The sequence below is a fragment of the Patagioenas fasciata genome, chromosome 2 (assembly GCF_037038585.1).
Source record: "Patagioenas fasciata isolate bPatFas1 chromosome 2, bPatFas1.hap1, whole genome shotgun sequence".
In the NCBI taxonomy this organism is placed as follows: domain Eukaryota; kingdom Metazoa; phylum Chordata; class Aves; order Columbiformes; family Columbidae; genus Patagioenas; species Patagioenas fasciata.
In genome coordinates this window covers 38,518,579-38,540,176 of record NC_092521.1, presented here as the reverse complement: position 1 = coordinate 38,540,176, position 21,598 = coordinate 38,518,579, and the positions used below count along the sequence as shown (strand labels likewise).

The 21,598-nt window shown below is 39.8% G+C and overlaps 1 long non-coding RNA gene across 1 annotated transcript in view; it reads right to left on the bottom strand.

Annotated features, from left to right (window-relative positions):
• LOC139827362 (uncharacterized) overlaps window positions 1-15,837 on the bottom strand; it is a 42,015-nt gene extending 26,178 nt beyond the window's left edge. The window contains exons 1-2 of the long non-coding RNA XR_011737890.1: window positions 15,779-15,837; window positions 13,845-14,057 (exon numbers count right to left, since the gene is read on the bottom strand). This is a non-coding gene — a long non-coding RNA (uncharacterized lncRNA). The remainder of the gene's footprint in view (window positions 1-13,844; window positions 14,058-15,778) is intronic.
• Between the last annotated feature and the right edge of the window lie 5,761 nt (window positions 15,838-21,598).

Here is a 21,598-nt window from a genome sequence, read left to right as displayed (position 1 = left end):
TACATCTTGGTGTGATGTGATTTCATCTCAGGGCAAGATTTTCAAATCAAATAAAACCATTAGAACTTTTCAGAAAAATAAAAAAATTGATCAGGTTCAGCCCACAGTCTGATAGTGCAGTTTAGGCAGGCAGTCTTCCCTGTACCTCTCACAGAGAATGGACACTATTTTATTTTTTTTTCCCAACGAGACGAGTAAAGGAAACATCATAGCATCAGGATATGTTTCTAAAAAACGTTTCAGATGGACATTAGGCAACCAAGAGGAATCAGAACTCTCAAATTGTAAGCATATGGATTATAAATCTCTTCCAGCTCCTAGCTTTGCAGTGTTTGCTGCCCTGGGTCAAGATTTCTTGTCTGCTTCTGTGATGCCATGATATGGACAGCAGGTTTGGAGCACACATGTCAAAAGACTATTACTTTTAAGGTTAAATAACTGTCTTTACTTATTATCTCACTCTACACATTTGCACAGAGAAGGAGGAGTGTGAAATTCACCCTTTTGAAATTCCCCAGAGTTGGAAGGGGCCTTGAGAGGTCATCTTCTTCATACCTCTTTGCAGAACATAAACATAAAAATCTTCACTAGTTTTAATTTGACTTGCACCTTGTTACCTTGCTTTAATGTTTTCATAAATTTTGTGACTAGATTTTCTCAATTTTATAAAATTTAAATGTAATTTGTTCCATGCAAGCTTTTTTTTTTTCTGGCTCTTCCTCTCTTGGACTCAGGGAATAACTGACCACCTTCTTTTCACAATGAACTTTTACAAATTGGAACGTCACTATGACCCTTCTTTCTTCTTTTCTTTTTTACTAAATGAAATATGGTTGTTTCATTCAGCCTTTCCTCCTTGGCCACATTTGCTAGAAACTGATCGTTCCTTATGGTTCCTTCTGGATTATCTCCAGTTGGTATAAATCTGCCTGTAAGTTCAATGCCCCAAATTGGATACAGTACTTCCACTGAGGCTTCTCCAGTGGCAAGTAGAGCAGAATAATTTAATTCCTCTGTCTTATACCCAACCGCACTCTTAAAAACATCCCAGAATGAGACTTGTTCTTTTGCAGCAGCATCATATGCTTTTATGGCACATTGTAAACTTTAAATACATTTTCTGCCCTGTTGCTGCCTTGCCCATTTTAGATCCTTAGTTTCAAGTTCCAGAGCTTCACTTGTCTGTTGCAAATCTCCATTTTTCTTCTTTCAAACTGAAAATGCTCACTTTGCTTTGGAATCCTATATAGTCTTCCAAATGTTGCACATCTTCTTAAGCAAGTATCCCTGCTTGAAGTGCACTCCCAGGTTGACCACAAACCATTATAAACTACAGTTACCAGAAGGGAAGGAAACTCGTTTGACAAGAATAAATAAATTATAACTTCAGTTTCAGTATGACTCAGCTTGGTATCCCTACAGATGGGAGGAACTTTCACCCAGGCAGTTGTATCTCACATTGTCCTAACACAAGTGTTATTTTAAATAAATCTGCTGCTTCAACTTAACAGATGGAACATACTACCTTTAGCCTGGATAAACTGCTTTGCTTTCAGAAGACATAAATGCTCTGAAAACTGTAAGTGTTGGAAAAAACTATGGATTAATTTCGTCTGTCAGTGATCTTGAAAATCTGGATCTGGAAGTGCACTGAGAGGCAGTGAGTGTACAATGCAGATATATTTAACGTAGCCTATCCCAGATAGAGAGTGAGCAGCTTTCCTCTTTCTTGAGAAGCACTTTCCAGAACTTCTGTGAGGCTTCTACCCTCAGTTAATTATATATATTTTTTTTTTTCAAATTAAAATGTTGGTCACTGTTGGTGAATCCTTGACTAAGAATAAAGGATCAGAGCATGATATACTGCTGCATATATTGCTCCTTTCCTAATACAACATTAGAACTCAACCTCTGTCAACGTTGAGAAATTAATACTTGGTGTTCAGGGTTAAGGGGCAGTATTAGGACACCTCAAAAGGTTTTCCCTCCTTGGTCAGTTGTTCCTTGGTTCAGCAAGAGCAACCCTTCTCAGTCCTGCTTTCTCCTAGACATCTTTCTAAAGGCTTAGTTCCAATCTGTGAAAGTGGAAACACACTGTAAGTGGTATCATTGCTTCATGTTCTAGTGTGCTTTTTGATTTACTCTGGAGAGGGCTCTGGAAATGCCTATGCAAATGTAAGAGAGGGTATGCTTACAGAGAGGTAGTCTTTAAGCAGTAGATTAAAGCACTACTTTATGTGATTTTGTTTTTTGTGGCGGCAGCAAATTCGACGAATCCAGACGCCGGCATAAGCTCTTTGATCGAACGGGCGGGCCGGGCGAGAGTAAGGAGTCTAATTCAATGTGAATTTACCATCCGTACTCTTTAATGAACTCTTAAACAACACTGAATATCAATGTCCCCGAGACCACGTTTTTCCAAGCCTTATATACTCTATACCAAAAGGCCATGCGGCAAGTGCAGGCTACAATTGGTTACACTCACAGTCACTCATCCCCCCCCACTATGGTGATTGGCTGCAGGGCACTGTTCACAGACTGTTCATGCGCAGCGGCAACGCCCCTCCTGCAGCCTGGGTCGAGGGCAGACCAGCTTCTGTTTACTTTCCTTTTGTCTCTGGTGTCTCAGGGAAATCCTTCCGTGTAGCACAGCCGCATCAAGCCCTGGCTTGTTCACAGCACACAGCCAGTAACTCTCCACAATTCCTCCTTTTTTTTTTCTTTTTGGACAAGCCAGGATTGATTAGCTGTGTGTTCTAATCCTTTTTTGATATGTGATAAAAACAACTTATACATAACATATAAATAACAACAACAATCAACGTAAACAGTGCACTTTGCAATAAACCTGAGGTATTCCATTGCCGTTTAAATATCGCAATGGATTGATTAAACAAATTCCAAGAACTTTGGTTTAAAGATACTCAACTTATAACAAACGATGTGCTGGGTGTTGATAAACTTACTCAAGAGGTAGTGGTGTTTAAAGATCTACTTATATAACTATAGTACGCATACATGTCACAGCTAAATCAATGCAAAGGTTACACCTCACTCTGTGACCTCCGAGGGTTCTGCTGCAGGGAGTTGACTTGGTTGAGTTTGTTTCAACTCCGGCTTTACTGCTCGGCTTGGAACCCACAATGGACCTTGATCTGTGGAGAGACACATATACCCTCTACCATTAAAAATAACAGGTACTGGTCCCTTCCACAATCCAGTGGTGGGATCACGATATCTCACCATGAATTCCGGTAAAGTGTTTTTCCTTCCTAGTCTGATCTGATAATGATGAATGATCACAGGAGGCTCCTCATGATCTCCAGTTAGACATAAATAATTCAAGGTAAACAACACCTTTGCTAAATGCTGTTGACAATCTAACTCTTCCTGCTTCTGTTTGCTCAAATACCCTTTAATCATTTGATGTGCTCTCTCGATGATTCCTTGGCCTGTTAGGGAATGAGGTATACCTGTAATGTGTTTCACTCCCCATTTCATTAGAAAAGTTCTAACTTTCTGGCTAACATAGGCAGGGCCATTGTCTGTCTTAATCTTTTCTGGGACACCCATTACAGCAAAACAAGCTGTAAGATGTTTACATACATATAGTGCTTTTTCTCCTGGTAAAGCAGTAGCCCATATCATTTTTGAAAAAGTATCAATTGTGACATGCACATATTTAAGTCTTCCAAATTCTGGCACATGTGTCACATCCATTTGCCATACTTCTAAGGCTTTTAAACCTCGAGGATTGACACCGATTCCTATACCTAACATCTGGCTTCCACACTGAGGACATGCCTGTACAATACTTCTTGCTTCATTTAAAGTTAAATCAAATTGTCCTTGGAGACCTCTGGCATTCTGATGAAAGCTCTCATGACTTTGTCTCGCTTGTTGGAATTTATCTGTTGGAGGCATGTGCTGTACTGAACTTACTAAACTATCTGCAATTTGATTTCCTTCACCTAGACCAAGATTCCATTGATGACTGCGGATGTGAATCACACAACAGGGTTCTTTTCTTTGATTTAAAATAGCTCTCAATTGTACAAACAATTTTCCTAATCGAGGATTATTCGATTGTCTTAAGAGGGCATTTTCCATTCTGGGTATTACACCTGCTACATACAAAGAATCTGTGACAACATTTAAAGCAGATTTCAGCCAATTATTTAAGGCCCATATTACTGCCATGAGCTCTAAAGTCTGCAATGAATCCTCTTTTGAACCTTCAATTAAATGCTGTTTCCATTGACTATTCTCTTGCCAGACACATGCTGCCTGGTGTCTTTGTTTTCCTGCATCTGTATATACTGTAAGGCCTTCAACAGGTTTTGCTTTTACTTTGCTTCTCTCTAACCACTGATTTGTTCTAAGGAATTGCCATAGTTTACCTTTTGGTTGTCGTGAATGTACCTTGCCTATAAATCCTAATAATGCATTCTGTATAGGCATTGAATGTCTCAGCCACCATTCTAAATCGGCTCCATTTATCGGAATACTGATGTCATCTGGTTCCTGACCGCTAATTTCTAATATTCGAGATCTTCCTTTTCGAATCAATTCTCCAATTGCTTCTGGTCTCGTTTGAATACTGAATTTTGGTTGGACACTGAGAAAAATCCACTCTAATAATCGCAAATCATTTTCTGTTTTCAATCTGACAGTGGCACAAAAGGAAGAATCTGTAGCAACATCTATGGGGAATTCCCCGTTTTTGTTTTGCCACTGGCAGATGATTGCACACGGATGTTCTAGATTGCTAATAAGGAGGGAAATTGGTCGATCAGAAAGTCTTCGGCTAGACCAATTTGTCTGTACTTTTTGTATAATATCAGAAAGACATTTGAGATGCATGGACTCTAAGCTTATTTTCTTAGCTGGATCACCTCCTTTTAGAAGTGAAGTAAGAGGTGCTATATCATTGTTAGTAATACCTACGCAATTTCTAATCCATTGTATGTCCCCTAACAATTTTTGGACATCATTTAATGTCTGTAAATCAGTATGTAATTCAATTTTTTGTGGACGAATCTGTGCATCACAAATGGACCAATCAAGGTATTTCCAAGGTGCAGACTTTTGAACTTTCTCTGGAGCTATAACCAACCCCTTTTCTTTGAGTTTGATTGTAATTTGGACTATGGAACTTTCTGTGAACTCAGCTTGTTGACAGAACAGAATATCATCCATATAATGATAAATAATTGTTTGTTTCCATGATGCACGAATAGGTTGAAGTGCCCATGCAACATACATTTGGCACAGTGTAGGAGAATTTTTCATACCTTGCGGTAGCACTACCCACTCATACCTTTTAGCTGGTTCCGCTTTGTTTACTGAAGGCAGTGTAAATGCAAAACGCTGTGTATCTTGCACATGTAAAGGAATGGTAAAGAAACAATCCTTTAAATCTATAATTAGAATATGCCAATTTTCTGGTAACATTACAGGTGATGGTAATCCAGGCTGTAAAGCACCCATGGCTTGCATTTGATCATTTACCTTTCGCAAGTCATGTAATAATCGCCATTTTCCACTCTTTTTTGGTATTACAAAAATTGGGGTATTCCATGGACTAGTAGAAGGCTTGATATGGCCTGCAACTAATTGCTCTTCTACTAATTCACGTGCCTTTTGCAGTCGCTCTTCTGTTAATGGCCACTGGTCAACCCAAACTGGGCTATCTGTTAGCCAGGTCAATGGAGGGTTGGGCAACTGCTTTCCAGTGACCACTAAGGAAAAGGTGAAGTAGTTAACACAGCACCAAGTTGCCCCAAGACGTCACGGCCAATAAGCGCCTCAAGGCTGCTTGGCAATTCCATTACATACACCCTAAGGGTAACACATTGACCTTCAGGGAAACTAATCGAAATGGGATCAACACTTATATTTGGAGTAGTTTGACCCCCTACTCCAGCAACAGTGGAAGAGATTGATTTTTGAAGTTTCCAATTTCGTGGCCATTTGAATTGACTAATGATGGAGACATCAGCTCCAGTATCAAGCATTGCATTTACCTCTACAACAACAGTAGAATCAGACTGAAATAGTTGCACACGTAACATGGGACGCTGAGTCATTGATGAGGTGAAGCAAACTGCAGGACCTGTCGATCCAAATCCTTTATCATGCCTTTGTGTTGAGGATGCTGGAGGAACTCCTGGAAGCATTGGTAGGCAGTTTTCCAGTGCTACTACCTGAGCTATTCTACTCCCAGAAGGAATAAAAATTGGCGGATGCAGAGTGTAGGCCAGGATTTGAACAGTTCCTGTGAAATCTGCATCAATTATACCTGGTATTACTATAAGACCTTTGATACTAGCAGAAGAACGGCCAATCAATAGGCCTCCAATGAGACTATCTTGTCTAAATAAAGGTCCTTTAGCATTCGTTGGTATTCTATGAATTGCAGTATTGGTCAATGTTATATCTACTGCTGTCTCCACATCAACTCCGAGGCTTCCTGCGGTACTTGGCTTGTTGAGGTGAAAGAAGCCTGGTTCACAGTTGGTCGCTGATTGGGATACAGGTTCGGAGATGCTCTTTGTGTCTGGTAGCTGCTGAACGTATACCATAGTTGGTGATTGTTTGTTTTGCTTGCTGCAAAATTTTCCAATCGTGTGGTTCCCATACCGCTGTCTGAGTGTTCATATTTTGAATTACCGGTAGGGCTAATTTTGCTGGAGACCAATCACCTTCTAGAATGGCATCTTTGATGACCCCTGACCATCTGCTACGTCGGGGCTGCGGCTGGTCAGTAGAGTCTATAGGCACCTTTGATGGCATTGTTTGTGAAAGGCAAGCTGGTTTTTGAAACTCAATTTGTTCCTTATTTTTCTCTACATTTAACACTCTTAAGTTGTTCAAGCTTGTTGGTAATGACTTACAGTAACTGCTCTACTGCTTGGGGTGAGCCCAATGATGTAGGAGGAGGCTCACAAAAAACTTCCGCGGGTGCTTGCGGAGGCAAAGTTTGAGGCGGCCCCGGCCCCGGCGGCTGCGCCGCGGCCGGTCCGGCGCTTTTCTCGGAGGCAGGGGGGGCGTCCGGCTCGGGGCAGGGCAGAGGCGGAGCGGTAGGAGGAGGGCGGCACTCAGGGCCTCCCACATCCGGACAGTCGACTAGTTGCACTTCCGCCTTCTTGGCACATTGCCCCAGAGACTCGGAGGGGGAAACTTCCGGTTCTTTGTTTACGAGCCGCGCGGTTTCTAATCCGCGTTGCAGATCGGATTGTGAAAGTATTGGCTGAGCCGGGACCCCGCGACCACCCCGAACGGCAGGCAGACCCCACAGAGTAGCCCACAGGCCCCTCTTTTCTTTTGGACAAGTTTTATCAGTCCAGGTTTGTTCTGGGACAAGCGCCTCCGCGGCTCTTAGGGCGGCACGTTGTTCCGATTTCAAAACTTCTAATGATTCTAATACGGTTTTCCACAATTCTCTCACAGCTTTAATTTCTTTCTCTTCTTCCCCTCTGATAGTTTTGTCCCACATAGTGTCCCCCACTGATCGCCATTCCGTTGGGGAAAACAAAAGTGGAACTTCCCCAAAGTGTCCCCACTTCTGAGCTAAAAAAATCAATGTGATTAGCTTTTCCTGTGACGATTCAATACCTCTCTTAGAGAGAATAGTCGTCAGCAGTGCCGCGGCTGTTTCAATATCCATTATCTTATCAGCGCGGTCTTAACGTAGGATGCGAGTGGCCAGCTCGACTGGTGCCCGTCTTTTGATACCGGACTAAGCACACTATCCCACACCCCGGCTTGGCTCCGTTTTTATGAACGCTGCTCACCGCAGTAATTTCGATCCGGAGCGATATGCTTTGCTAACGATCCATCCTTCTGCTACCATATGTAGATCCGAAGCGTTATGCTCTGCTAACGAACCATCCTCTGCTACCAAGTGTGGCGGCAGCAAATTCGACGAATCCAGACGCCGGCATAAGCTCTTTGATCGAACGGGCGGGCCGGGCGAGAGTAAGGAGTCTAATTCAATGTGAATTTACCATCCGTACTCTTTAATGAACTCTTAAACAACACTGAATATCAATGTCCCCGAGACCACGTTTTTCCAAGCCTTATATACTCTATACCAAAAGGCCATGCGGCAAGTGCAGGCTACAATTGGTTACACTCACAGTCACTCATCCCCCCCCACTATGGTGATTGGCTGCAGGGCACTGTTCACAGACTGTTCATGCGCAGCGGCAACGCCCCTCCTGCAGCCTGGGTCGAGGGCAGACCAGCTTCTGTTTACTTTCCTTTTGTCTCTGGTGTCTCAGGGAAATCCTTCCGTGTAGCACAGCCGCATCAAGCCCTGGCTTGTTCACAGCACACAGCCAGTAACTCTCCACAGTTTTTAGTATTGCTGTTACACAAATCTGCAGATATTTCTGTCAACCCCTCTACCCTCTGAATCGTATTGTGAATGAAAGTGACCCTGGCTCTTCAATTGTTGTGAATCTGAGACTACCTTGGTTCCCACAACATATTATAAAAGCACTCAGAGAGTCACACACAACAGAAACTACTCCCCAGGCTTTTAAATGTCCACTCCTTAATCAGTTCCAGGTTTGGAGTGCTCATTTTCAGGGAGCTGCTGGCGCTCTCAGTTACCATTCAGTCCAATTGGCATCGAAGCTTTTCAGTACATTACAAAATCAGGTTGAAAGTACTTACTTAATCTGAGTACATAAAATCAGTGACCACTTCTGGCCTCGGTACAAATATGGAGTTGTTTTATTATGAACCATTGTGCTTGCAGTTAAAGGCAAGAGGAGCAATTTATTAACACAAACCAGCCAATTCCTCAGTGGCACTTGTAGGAGCTGAAGTACTGTCCTTCCCTAGAACAAGATAAGACTAATATTCACACTGTATTAGCCAAAGAAGATGGGTAAGTTGTGAGCACACGCTTTCTCACTTTAAAAAGGGGGCTCACACTTAGATCAGGTAGCCACATCAACACAAAGTATTTAATAGCTACTCTGGGCTGAACAATGCTTACTCTCTAATACCAGGCACTGACAAAAATAATCCAGAGAGAAAATATACCTTCTTTTCACATACCTATTATGTAGACCAATTATTATCTCTCAGTTTTGCCTTTTTAAATGTGATGCAACCTGCTGTTTAAAAAAAATCTGCACAGAAAAAAAAAAAAAAAAGAACTTCTCGCCAACAATAAAATGCAACAAAAAGTAGATCAAGGGGAGCCCAGAGCTCTCCACAGCAAAGCAGAGGAGAATGAAGCCAGGTTAGTACCTTGGGGCTGGCAGATCTGGAATTCCCTTCATCATAAGCACTGTTTCACTTCACCTCAATGTGCCATGCTGGTGAATCCTGAGGTTAATTATTAGATTATTCTAATACACATCAAAGGCTTTTGTAGGCTCCTGAGTCTTCACAGTTTAATATGTTCATTTATCAGGTGCAAGTAGGAGAAATGAAAACTAATTAAATGATTTTTTAAGACTTTAAAAATTATCTATTATTTTTGAACTCCACTCAGTGGACTCTGTCTGTGATATTGCAGAGGCTGCAAAGTATCGCTAAAAGGGACACCTGGGTTCTAATAGTTTGCATACTTTGAAATCATGAATCAGCTCACATTTGAGTTTTTTATTTAAAATGTGATAGTATCAAAACTTATTATATATATTATTTTATATCTTATTCCTCAGGCCAGAGCAAGAACATGCTGAGGTAAATGGATATCTTTCCAGATAGTTTTAGAAAAAATACTTCTTAATTTCCAGCAGGTCAGCAATCCTCACCATTATTTAGATAAAGAAGTTTTTGGCTTTCTATTCTAACACCATTTCAAAGGCACAGACTTCCGCTTTGAACTTCAAGATGCCTTGCTAACCACTATCTACTGACAGTATGACAGGGACAGAATTTGACAGTACAAAGAAATTAAGTGCAGTAATAGGAACTGAATTTCTCTTCATTGTTCTTTTATTACCTCATATCAAGGGCAGCAGGAGGAAGGGCTGCACCCCATCATTCCAAGAAGAGCATGCAGCTAAAAGAATGAATAAGATCAAAATTATCTTCTACAGGAATGCAAAACACAGGTGTATTCCTGAATACATGTGGTCCAAAATATAGCAGAGGTTTATTTGATCAATGGTGAGAGCTGAACAAGAGGAAATTTGCCTAGTACCTTTGCAGAGTGACACAAGACTATACAAAGCAACAGGCTGTAAAAAAACATCTAAGGGAAACAGAGAAGCTACATTCACCTTAGAGTCCATACTTCCACTGAAAAATTTGGTCCAGTTGGATTTTTCCTGAAATAACAAGGAACAGATAGAGGAGCACAGTGGTCCAATCACAGCTTAGAGTTGCTTATTACTCAGGAGCACAGGCGTCTCTGAAAAAAATGCAGGAATTGCAGTGGAATACTGAATCTTGCTGCAGTCCATGGAAGACCACTGAATTATGCTGGTTTCTGAATAAAAGGGGCTAAACAAACAAAAAATAATCCTCAAGGAAATGCAATATAATTACATCTCTTTTTTGATTAGTGCAAAATCAATTCTGCAGCGTTTTACCTGCAATTTGCACTATTGTTTAAAACAACAGCAAAAGGTTTTGTTACTCTTTATTATGAGTTACAGAGGAGGGAGTTCATTCTCTAAATCTGGTAAAGAAACCATACAGCCTAATTCTTCATGAGAATTTTTTAAAATTTTATTTCCTGCATCAGGGCAACTGTATGGACATGATAAGATATTGTGGTAGCTCTGAGGGACCTGTTTTAAGCTATTGCACCAGGAGTCTGTGAACCTAAGTGTCTCCTCAGGTACAGGTGGGTGTAAAGGGAGGCCTTTACAGGCAGTGAGAGAGGCATGAGAAGGAAATATGAACTTGTTTAAAAAAGAAATCCGAAAAATGGCTGGAGCAATGAGAGTGGGGAGAAGGGTATCTACTCAGCATTTCTGGACACAAAGTAATTACAGTATTTCATCTTGTATATCCAAAATCAGTACTCAACATTGAACCTGCTGGATTAAAATAGAAGTAAAATCACAAAAAGACCAGAATTATATATTATTTACTGCATTACTCCTTGGCCTGCAAGCATCATATATATTGTGTATTTCTTCGTCTTGATAATGGATCTGAATTTTGGAAACAAACAAATAAACAAAAACAAAACCAAAAAACATCTTTCAAATACTTCTCGCTTTCTTCTTTTAGACATTCGCAAATGATACTCTTTTTTTTATGAAAGTCTATTTCTTTCCAAGAATCCATCACCATTCACTCTGTAGCAAAGCCCTTTCCACATCATGTCTCTATATAACATCAATATATTTCTTTTTAACCCCCAACAACTTGAGGCTTACCTAGTCCAAATGTGGTTTCCCTACCTGAAACAGATATTCTGAATCTTGACCGTATTTCCTGTTAATTTTGAAATGTTCTCTATTATCAGTAGGTTAAGAAATAATTATTTTAAAAATCCGCTTTGAAATGTAAATTCACTCTTTATCTTTTTTTGGAGAAGTTTCATTTTTCTTCTTTTGACTACAAAATTTGAAATTGTTTACTTGTGCTCCCTGATTGCAAACTGATATATCTGGAGGTCGGCTAACAGTCAAGGTTTAATTTTAGTTTGAATGTTAGAACAGACTTTTGATTTCCTAAACAGCTTATGAAAGAATGTCGTTCACAATTATGAGGGAAAGTGTGAGGATTTGAATGCAAAGGCTGTAGCACCCTATATGTAGATATAGCACCCCATATATACGTATAGCACTCCATATATATGTATACGTATATATCTCAGAGGACTATAAACCTCAGTGTTACAATACACAACAACAACATTTTTTCCTTTAGCTTGGGTTTCAGGAACCTACACTTGTAGGGCTGGAAATACTTGGGTCTATCCCTTGGACCAGACACAGGTGACTATTAGGTAGCTGTAGAGACCCAGTTTTGTGGTCACAGTTTTATTGTGTGTAGTGAGTGTGCTCAAGCTTGTGGTGAGACCCTAGAACCTCAACCCTCTGCGGTGCCTTTGTAAATGTATTAGGACAAATGATAGTAGCTTGGTTAGTACAATCTGTCCTCTATCTCTGCTGTACTCCATTGTCAGTAATGCTGCCTGTTTTCTTTCATGCAGAAGGACTCTCCCCATCCTGGCATGCCTCTGGAAGGAGCATCTGCCCATACCTTCCATACCGTTCATTCCCAGAACAAGCAGCAAGTGTTTGTGATACTCAGGAATGACTCTGTGGTCCAAAAACTCCAATATCACTCAAAAGCGACAGAAATTTCCACTAGTTACAAAACATATCAGATTCCCAGATCACCAAGGTCTTTTCAAATGACACTCAACATGTTTCTTATATTGCACAAGCGCACCAAAAATGTCCTACAGAAATAAGCAGAGGACTCATTTCCTCAGCTGAACAAACATAAATATCCATCAATATCTCAAACACTTTTCGACCATTATGCTTCTAAACAACTTTAAACTTCTGGATAGTGAACAGATAGGCTCTTTACAGACAGGTAGGCAGCTGGAAATTACTAATGTGTAATTTCTACTGATCACACCAGCAAACAAAATATGCTTCTACTCAGCTGGCAATCTACTGCCTGAAAGAAGAATTAAACTCAGTTTCTGATTCAGTTCCTCAGTGGGTGTATCTCCAGGTGGAATTCCCATCTCTCTCTCCTTTATCCTGCCAGATATGGCAATATACTCTATTTTTACTTTTAAATCTCACATGATTTGAAAAGTGGTTTAGTTATGCTGAAAAAATAGATCTTTTTTCTTTTTTTTCTGGAAAATGCTCTCCATTTTTATTTTGTGCTGTAATCTTTGAACTGTAGAAGAAGAAGTCCCTGTTACTGCCCTAACTAATTACCTAAAGGCTTAGCCTGAAAAGCACATTGGCAACCAGGTTTGTGCCCTTCTTCTCTTGCTGTAATAATTGTGAAGGAACATCTTGTGCAAAGGTCCACAGTGTCCCAGGGCTCTATATTCCTGTACACAAAATGGAAAAATTCTGGGGAAAATACTATATCTCAAAAGTAAGTATCATATAAGTGATCAGTTACTAGGAACAATAACTTGGTCCTCACCTGGCATCTTTGTGATCATGTGGAAAGTGAACTCCAGAAAGTACCTGAACCTCTCATAACTGCTATGAACTTATATTGGGCAATGGTGATTTGAATGACATGTCAAATGATCTACAGCACGGGGAAGCAGACCGAATGCAAAAGTGTCTGTACCATCAGAAATTGATTTGACGACTATGTCAATTACTTTTGGCACTAAGCTTCCTGTAGATTATTTTCTGATAGATCTTTTGGTCATTTGTGGCTGTTTTCCTATCTATGCTTATTTGGGGAGAGATGTAAGGAACACTTTGGCTATCATAAATCATTGACTTTTTGCCCCATGTGGAATATATGCTTATATTGTGTGGGTCAGCTTTGATTACTCCTTCTCAGGCAGTAAATGTGGTTGCTGAGCAATAACGTTAGCCACAAAAGAGCTGCCCCAAACCAATCTTGATTTGTGAGATACCAGATGAGAATTTAATTTAGCAGAAAAACCCAGCCCTTTAGTTTGTATACATTTTTGTGCAGTGTCCTTTCTTTTTTTCTGCAGCGTGTTTTTGATCTCCAAGTTTAAATTCTGTTGAGTTACTCAAGCTAAATAGGCTGCTACAGCAACTTTTGCATGCTAATGTGTCAGATATTGATGCTATTTACACGAGATCTCATTTAAGAGCTTAAACACACATCTTTTAATGTTGCAGCACTTACAGATTTGAAGACAGCAGAGAGAATGGCATTATGTCACTTACCATCATTCCTTGTTTTGCTGTGTGACAACACAGAGTGGCAGCTTCACACTTCCTTTATACTCTTTTTTTGACTAAACATACTGGTAATATCAGGTTTAGTTTTATTTTCTGGGAGATGTCTGTGGAATACCCAAATAAGTGGATTTAGTATTTTTTTCTGCATTTGATTTTAGGACTGGAAGTATTGAATCTTGAAAGAGATGACAGTAAAGCCTAGAAGAAAGAAGTTTGGAATTAACTAGCTGCTACAAAAATACGCATTAAAAACTATAAAATAGTTCAGTGGTTCTAACAAACAAACAAACACAAACACAAACAAACAAAAACCACAGCCCTTTTCTTTCCTCAGTCAGAATTACTTCCATGATATAATGTAGAGTCATAATTATACTTTCCCTCTAGTTTGTCGTAGAATCATCTAGGAATAAAGATCAGATAAGATGTGAAATGTGAGGCAGGGGGCAGGGAGAAGCTTTCAAGCCTTCTTTGGTCATTACAGAGGAGTGAAAATGGTACGACCTCCTTTTTTTCTGCCCTTGCAGATCACCTCTAAAGGTTCCTGTTGTCATCCATTCACATCAACTGTGAGCAAGCTATTATCTTTATGGACTCAGGACGCTGGTTTCAGACTTGCAGACCCTAAGCAGTGATGTACATCAAGTAATCTTTTATTTATTTATTTGAAAGCTTCAGCTCCTGAGAATCAGGCCTGCACAGCATTCTGACAATCAGGGTTAATTACTGTAATGCTTCTCTGGCAGGTCCTCCTTAGAAGATCTTACCAATATTGTAGTGCATGCAGGATGATGCTGATTGATACTTGTACCAGACTTTGTCAGCATATTACTTCCACTTTATGCAGATTGGGCATTTGCAATTTGAAGTGCTCAAACCAATTTTTAGCACAGATAGGCAGCCTGAATGACAGATTCTCTGACAACAATCAAACCTCTGATCCGTGGCTTTCTCAGGTACTTTCTTGTTGGTTGGATACTTTAAGATGCACCTCACTGAATACCTTATTGCTTCATCATCCTCAAGGCAGCACAACACAACATCTTCTTTCTCACTTTTGAATACTAATGTGAAGTAAGTCTCAGTTTGACTGAGTTTGTCTAATTTTAAACTCCCTAATAAACAAGTTTTGGTCTGCTGACAGGAAGGGTCTTCCTGTCCTCACTCATTGTTTTCCATAAGGGTGATTTACTTTTGCTGTGCCCATTTTGCAGAACTCTGCTACAGAAGAAATATGACCATTCCCTTGCTATCTCCGTCTCTTGGTTTGCCCATGCAACATCTCAGAACTAAAGACCAGACCCTTAGACTAAAACAAATCCTGACAGTAGACAAAACAGGTAAGATAGATTTACTAAGCACTGACCTACTGAGGCATGCAGTTAAAGAATGTGGGAGTCCACCTGCCTGCAAACTGACCCACTGAGAAGCACCTAGAGGATGTACTCAGCTGACCCTGACACAGGGCAATAGTCTGCAGCTGAAAACAGAGTGGCAAGGCTATTTCAGCTGGACACATCACAAGACCTCTAGTCACAGGCTTAGCAAAGGAAATGTTTTAGGTTTCATGCATCTTGACCAGCATTTTGACATCAACAGCCTCAGATTAGATACCTTGTGCCTTTGTACATAGGAATAATGTGGGTTTTCAGAATAGGATCTCTGCAAGTCCATGAAGCAAGTGAGGGTCTGCCTGAGCTAATCAATGGGGAGGGCTGAGCAGAAGCCAAAGTGGGTCAGGCAAGTACAGGTTAGAACAGCCAAGGGCTGAATTTAGGTCTGTAAAAGTAAGCAGTTAGGAAACTCTTCCAACAGCTGGTAAGAGCTTAAATTTATCACTGATTGAGAGTAAAATGAAGTCATTTTTTATTGCTTTAACCGTTTCTAAGGTAGTCCCTTCTATTTATGGAAATACCCACCTATTTACTTGCCTTCTTGAGTGCTTTATACCACCAGTGCTCAAACAAGGACTGGAGATGTGATCCGGAAGTAGTACCACTGTACACCTCCATTCTTATACCCGCGTTTTGAAGGTATTCACATAGTTACATACAATATAACGCAAACAATGCTATCAAATACTAAGTTGCAGCCCAGGTGACCTCTTTATGCTAAGATTTTCCACAAGTGACCTGTAAAGAGTCTTCGTAGTTAATTTCCTGCTTATAAAACTGAGTTCACTGCATTCAAATCAAAGGACAAGAAATAACAGAGGATATCATTCGGCCATCTGACTAAACAGTTAGCATTACATAGCCTTTCAGTTACACTGTTATACTAGATCAAGACATTCGGTCAACTGATAATTCTACTTCAGCGACATTTAGTGAGTTAGCTAAAGCCATAGGAGTGACCAATAAGGAAGATGGATGAGAAGTAACTAAACATACTTGTGCAGGCAGAATAATATACACTAACATCTCAGTCTAAAAACAAATGGATTTTGGCTGTACTTTTGGGCCTAACTGAGAACAAAAGAGAAGTTCATTTCATAGTGCATGTCCATTTACTAGGAATTAAATGAAACGATGACTCATTTTTATGTAACAAAACAAAACCAAACAAACAAAAGCTGTTTTATTTTTGAGCACAGCTGTAGAATTCAGGTTAAAATTCTCAATAGAAACCCCTCCCACAAACCCTGCACTGTTATTCCCGGTAAAAGTCCAGGGGTTATAGATGCTTAAGTCCTTGAAAATACCAGTTTCCAGGTTTGGAGACAGTTTTGATTTATATGGAAAAAGTGATGTGACCAAGATCTATTTTTGGACAACTGCAGATGACCAGAACTGTGCTGGAGAGGTACTTAAATATATTTTAGACAGCTCGAGAAAAAAACTTTATAGTAAACTTATGGAAAAAAGGATGGCCAGGGGAAGCATCTGTAAGTTTTTTCCAGTGTTATACTGAGAGAGACTCATTACTTATTTTTTAATACAGTGCACAGCTTCTCCTAGCATTTATCAAGTCAGTTCCCCCGTCCCCACCCCGGATCAGACTGCCTTTTTCTTTCTTTAATTATTCACAGTTTTAACACAGTTGAATGTTCAAAATAGCTTGTACATGGAATACTCAAAGATTTGACACACAGCTTATTCTGATGTTGTACAATACACATGAGAGTATTATGCATGAAAGTAGCATACCATGATAAATGAAGTTAGCTACATTGTGAGTATATAAGTATTCCAATTAATAAGGCTATTTTTAACTGTATTTCGTGCTCAAGAAGACACTAAGGTCAGGAGAAAGTGTCTTCCTTGATTCCCAGTTGAAAATATGTATCATATTGGCCTGTTTTGAGGTATTCTACAGTAACCTAAGAGAAAAAGAGCCCAGAAACACAAAGCAAGTAGTTTTGCCCTATAGCATTAATCTACTGAACACCAGTGCATACTCTCTTGTTCATGGAAAGGGTGAAGCAAGACTTCTGTTTACACACTAATGCAAGAAACATAAGTTTATAGGATTCTTACAAAGTTTGCAATGGGCTAAGAGTATGTAATCAGTTGCTCAGAGCAGCTGGCATTTGCTTATCCACCCAGTTCCTGTCCTTGTGTGTATTTTTTAATTAAAGTGTACTATAAAGAATTTCTGTAAAATGAGTTATATCTACATGTAATGGGAGCTTGGGTACACAAGAAAAAAACTGAGAAGAGAAGGAAAATGCATTTGGGGAACTAAGCAGTGATGAAAGACTGAGAGAAAAGACACCTGTTGTGGAAGAAAAAATGAAATTAATCCAAAGATCTAGCGTTACCTCACATTAAACCCTGAATGTAACGGTTTGATTTTTTGGCTAATACTTTTATCAAAATATGTCTGTTTACAGTTGCTTGCCTTTAGGAGCAGCCTAAGCTGTGTAAGTGCTTGATGAAATAACCTGTAACCTCCACAAAAATTTTTTTTAAGAAATAGGATCACAGAATTGTTGAGATAGGAAGGAATCTCTGGAGGTCTTTAGTCCAACCTCCTGCTCAGAGCAGGCTCCGCTATGAGATGAAGAGCTCCAAATGTGGAGGTTGCATGAGTCCCTAGACTGCCTCTTCCACTGCTGGGCTGTCCTCAGGGTGAAAAATATTTTCCTTATATCTAGTCTAAACCCCTCTTATTTAAATGTATGCTCATTGACATCCTTCCTCCTGCTGTACGCTGCTGTGAGCAGCCTGGCTCTGTCTTCCTGGTGACCTCCTCCACAGTAACTAGAAGGCCCTGTTCAGGTCCCCCTGGGTTTACTCTTCTTCAAGACAAAAAAGTCAAGGTCTCTTGGCCTCTAGTCCATGGGACAAGTGCTCCAGCCCCTGACATCATGGTGGGCCTCCACTGAACTTACCCCATTTGATCAATGTCCTTCTTGTGCCAGATGACCCAAAACTGGAGGCAGTACTCTAGGTGCCATCTCAGGAGGGCCAAGAAATGGCAAAATGATCACTCCCCTTGATGTACTGGCCATGATACTCTTGATAAAGCCCAGGATGTCATTTGCCTTGCTGGCTCTATGGACACACAGCGGGCTCACAGCAGAGATGCTTCCCCACCCCAAGCATCCACAAGTATCCACAAGCAGCCTGTATCTCCACAAAGAGTAAATAAAGCACCTTACTGCTGTACTGGCGACCCTGCTTCTGAATGAGGAATCCTGAGCTCAGCCCTGAATTCAGCTGACAGATCCAGGCATGCGACGTGGTGGCTGAAAAAATTATGCTTCTCAGCTTCTGAAGTGCTTAGTCTTCTTTAACTTAATGCTAGGGACAATAAAGTGCCACTTTCTTTTCTCTGACCATATGTTATACTTTCTTCTAGGTCATCCCACTCCTACAGGTTTTGATCTGTTTTTTTAATTTTGTTTCTTTCCTGACCTGGCAGACTGTGAACAAGCCACTTTTAAGAAGTTATATGACATGAATTTCATACCTAGGAAATTGTCAGAGGTATCTGAGGCTAAAATAGAGCTTATTGAGCTCAGAAATAAAAAAAATATGCATGCTACCCTGATATTACTGACTTTTTTTGAACTGGACTCTTTTCATAGGTTCAACCACAGGAGTTACAGCTAAACCAGCTTTAACTCAGTAACAGTCTGCCTGGGTTGTGAGGTATAATACCTCACTCTGAGCTGTCACAGCTCCTGGTGCCTGAGCTGTCCCTACAGCACACTGCAGTCACTTCTGTGCAGTGTGGGCATAGCAGTAGTTTGTATGAGAAATATCTCAAGTGTGTTGTAATGCCTTCTGGGTAGCCACTGGAACTAAGAATGAGCTAATATACTCTCTCCCTCTGCCAGACTTATTAGTTTAGAATGAGTGCTGTGAGGACTAGAGCTACATGTCTGCCAATACAGAGATTTGAGGTTTGCAGTTGGCTCAGGGAATGAGTAGGATGAGATCAAATCTGCCTGAAAAAATACTCTGTAGATGTACCCTGCCACAATCTCACAGCTAAGTTAAGCAATGCTGCCTGTACTGATTTTTTTCTTTCCCAATTATTTGTAAGGTTTTGCTTATCTTAGTGGAACAAAGCAAGTTTTCACACTGAGAAGTGTACTCCTTTAAACCAGAAGCTTATCCTATATCATAGTTTCCCTTTCTTTCTTTTGCCTTATCTTTAGAGAGATAAATCCCTGAGCCAAAAATCACAAATTCCCCTGTTGATTTGAACAAACCTACATCAGAATTTAAACAAGTTGCCCTCAGAAGACTGAACTCTTCCCGCACTTATAACTGTGAAAGTAATCTCTCCATCTCCCAAAATCCAAAAATACCCACCCAGTTGATCTGAACTGCGGCTTTCTCTTCCTCACATGCACAGGGACATGTCTAGCCCTTGGAAGCTGTTAGGCAGATTGAAGGGAGGTGAGAGAACTAAAAAAGGATCTGGGTGTAAGTTAGATTATTACAGTAGGTCACACCACATGACGAGGTAACTCACGAGTAAGCAACTGCTTCATATATGAGTAATTCTTAGGAGTATTTTATAGAAATCTTTCCTGTCATTCTAATGATGGGGCAGCTCCTCATAGCTTACACCACAACCATGTCCATGCAGAACTATTTAAACTTCAGAGTGTTCTGTTAAAAAACACAAGCCTGATGTCATTTAAGCATTTGCTAGAAATTGCATAAATCTTCTGGTACATAGTCCCAGCCTTATGTGAAAATAATGCAATGTATCTCTGTTTTTGGGAAGAAAGTCTGACGTAAATCTTAACTTAAAAAAAAATAAAAATCTTAATTATAAACACAAAACTCAAAGCTAACACCCAAAATTAGTCAGAAAATTCATTTCCCTTCAGGGAATACAGTTGCTATCAAAAAAACTACTGTTTTCATTGGATTTCATTCACAGAATATTTACTGCAAATTTAATGAACTCTTCTGTCACTGGAGAGGAAGAAGGTTCAAGTTTGTTAATGAAACAAGACATGTACTGAATAAATGCTGAATATTCAGCTGAATACATGTTATTCCATGACTGTAAGATCTAATTATGTCAACACAAATATTTTAACACCAAGAAACTTCAATAAAATTCAAGTAGCTCAATGAAAAGAAAGTGATATTGAAGCTAGAGGACATGGAAGTAGAAATAAACAAATGTAAAAAAAGCTACATATTTCAATGAAGTTTTGTTACCTTTTTAAACTACCTATCATTATGTGTAAGATAAGTGCAATTTCAGAAAATAAAATTGATATTTGCCTTTCTTACTGTGCAGAATACTGCATACAATAACAGTTTCGTAAGGTATTTTGAAAGCTGCCACTTGTTAAATCTTTCTTCCTCTTTCTAAATAAATTCAGTGATTCTGGAAAGTATTTGGCAGTGTTTAAGATCCCACTCCCACTGACTCCAAGCAGATTTTTTTCATAGACTTTAATGGATGAAAGCTTTACTTTGCTTCTGAAAATCTTACCCAGAGTAGCAAGCTCATTTTGTGACTATATGTCCATAATCAACTGCTCATTAAACTTTCTGAGTGGTATTTGAATTTTTTCAATAGTAGAAAGAGAAAAAACAAAACCAAACCAAAACAGAAAAACAGCAACAATAAAAACTAGCTCCTATACAGCCACAAACATTTCAAATTTGTAATTGCAGTTGTTAGCCCTGGGAAGAGGCTTTAATCAACCTCAACAATCTTCCTGGTTTACATCCAATCATAAGCTTGACTTTGAAACAAGAGATTAGTGAGAAATGATTGAAAGGCCAAGAACTCCGTATGGGGTGTTTTTCACAAAACTTTCAAATCAGTAAGAAATTTGAGAAAATCATGATGCATTTGATGAGCCACAGCAGACAGAGACTTATTTTATCAGATGATTTTTTTCTGAATTGTTTTATTAGCTCTAGACACAAACAGTATCAACCAGAGTCTGAAAAGTAGATGTTGTGGTTGGTGATAAGTTTTCAAAGATTTTGGATGGAAGGAGGTGATGTTTCCCATACTAATAGAGGTGTTAAAGTGTTTTAAAGCATTACTGGATAATAGAAATATAACCAGCAAGCAGGTCTTCAGAACTTGTCTTGACAATGAAAAGGGAAATAGAAAAAGCAGGATTGCAAGAATTTGTCGGCAAGTTTCCCTTAGGAATACATAAACGTTAGTTAAAGAAGGCCCTCTTCCCGTTATTGCCCTGCAGCTCGATTAAATTGCTCTCAGAGGGGCTGAAATAGGCTCTGCATGGCCTTCTCTTTCAGAAAAATCATCTTACTTCTTCATCTACACTGGAACCCACAGTT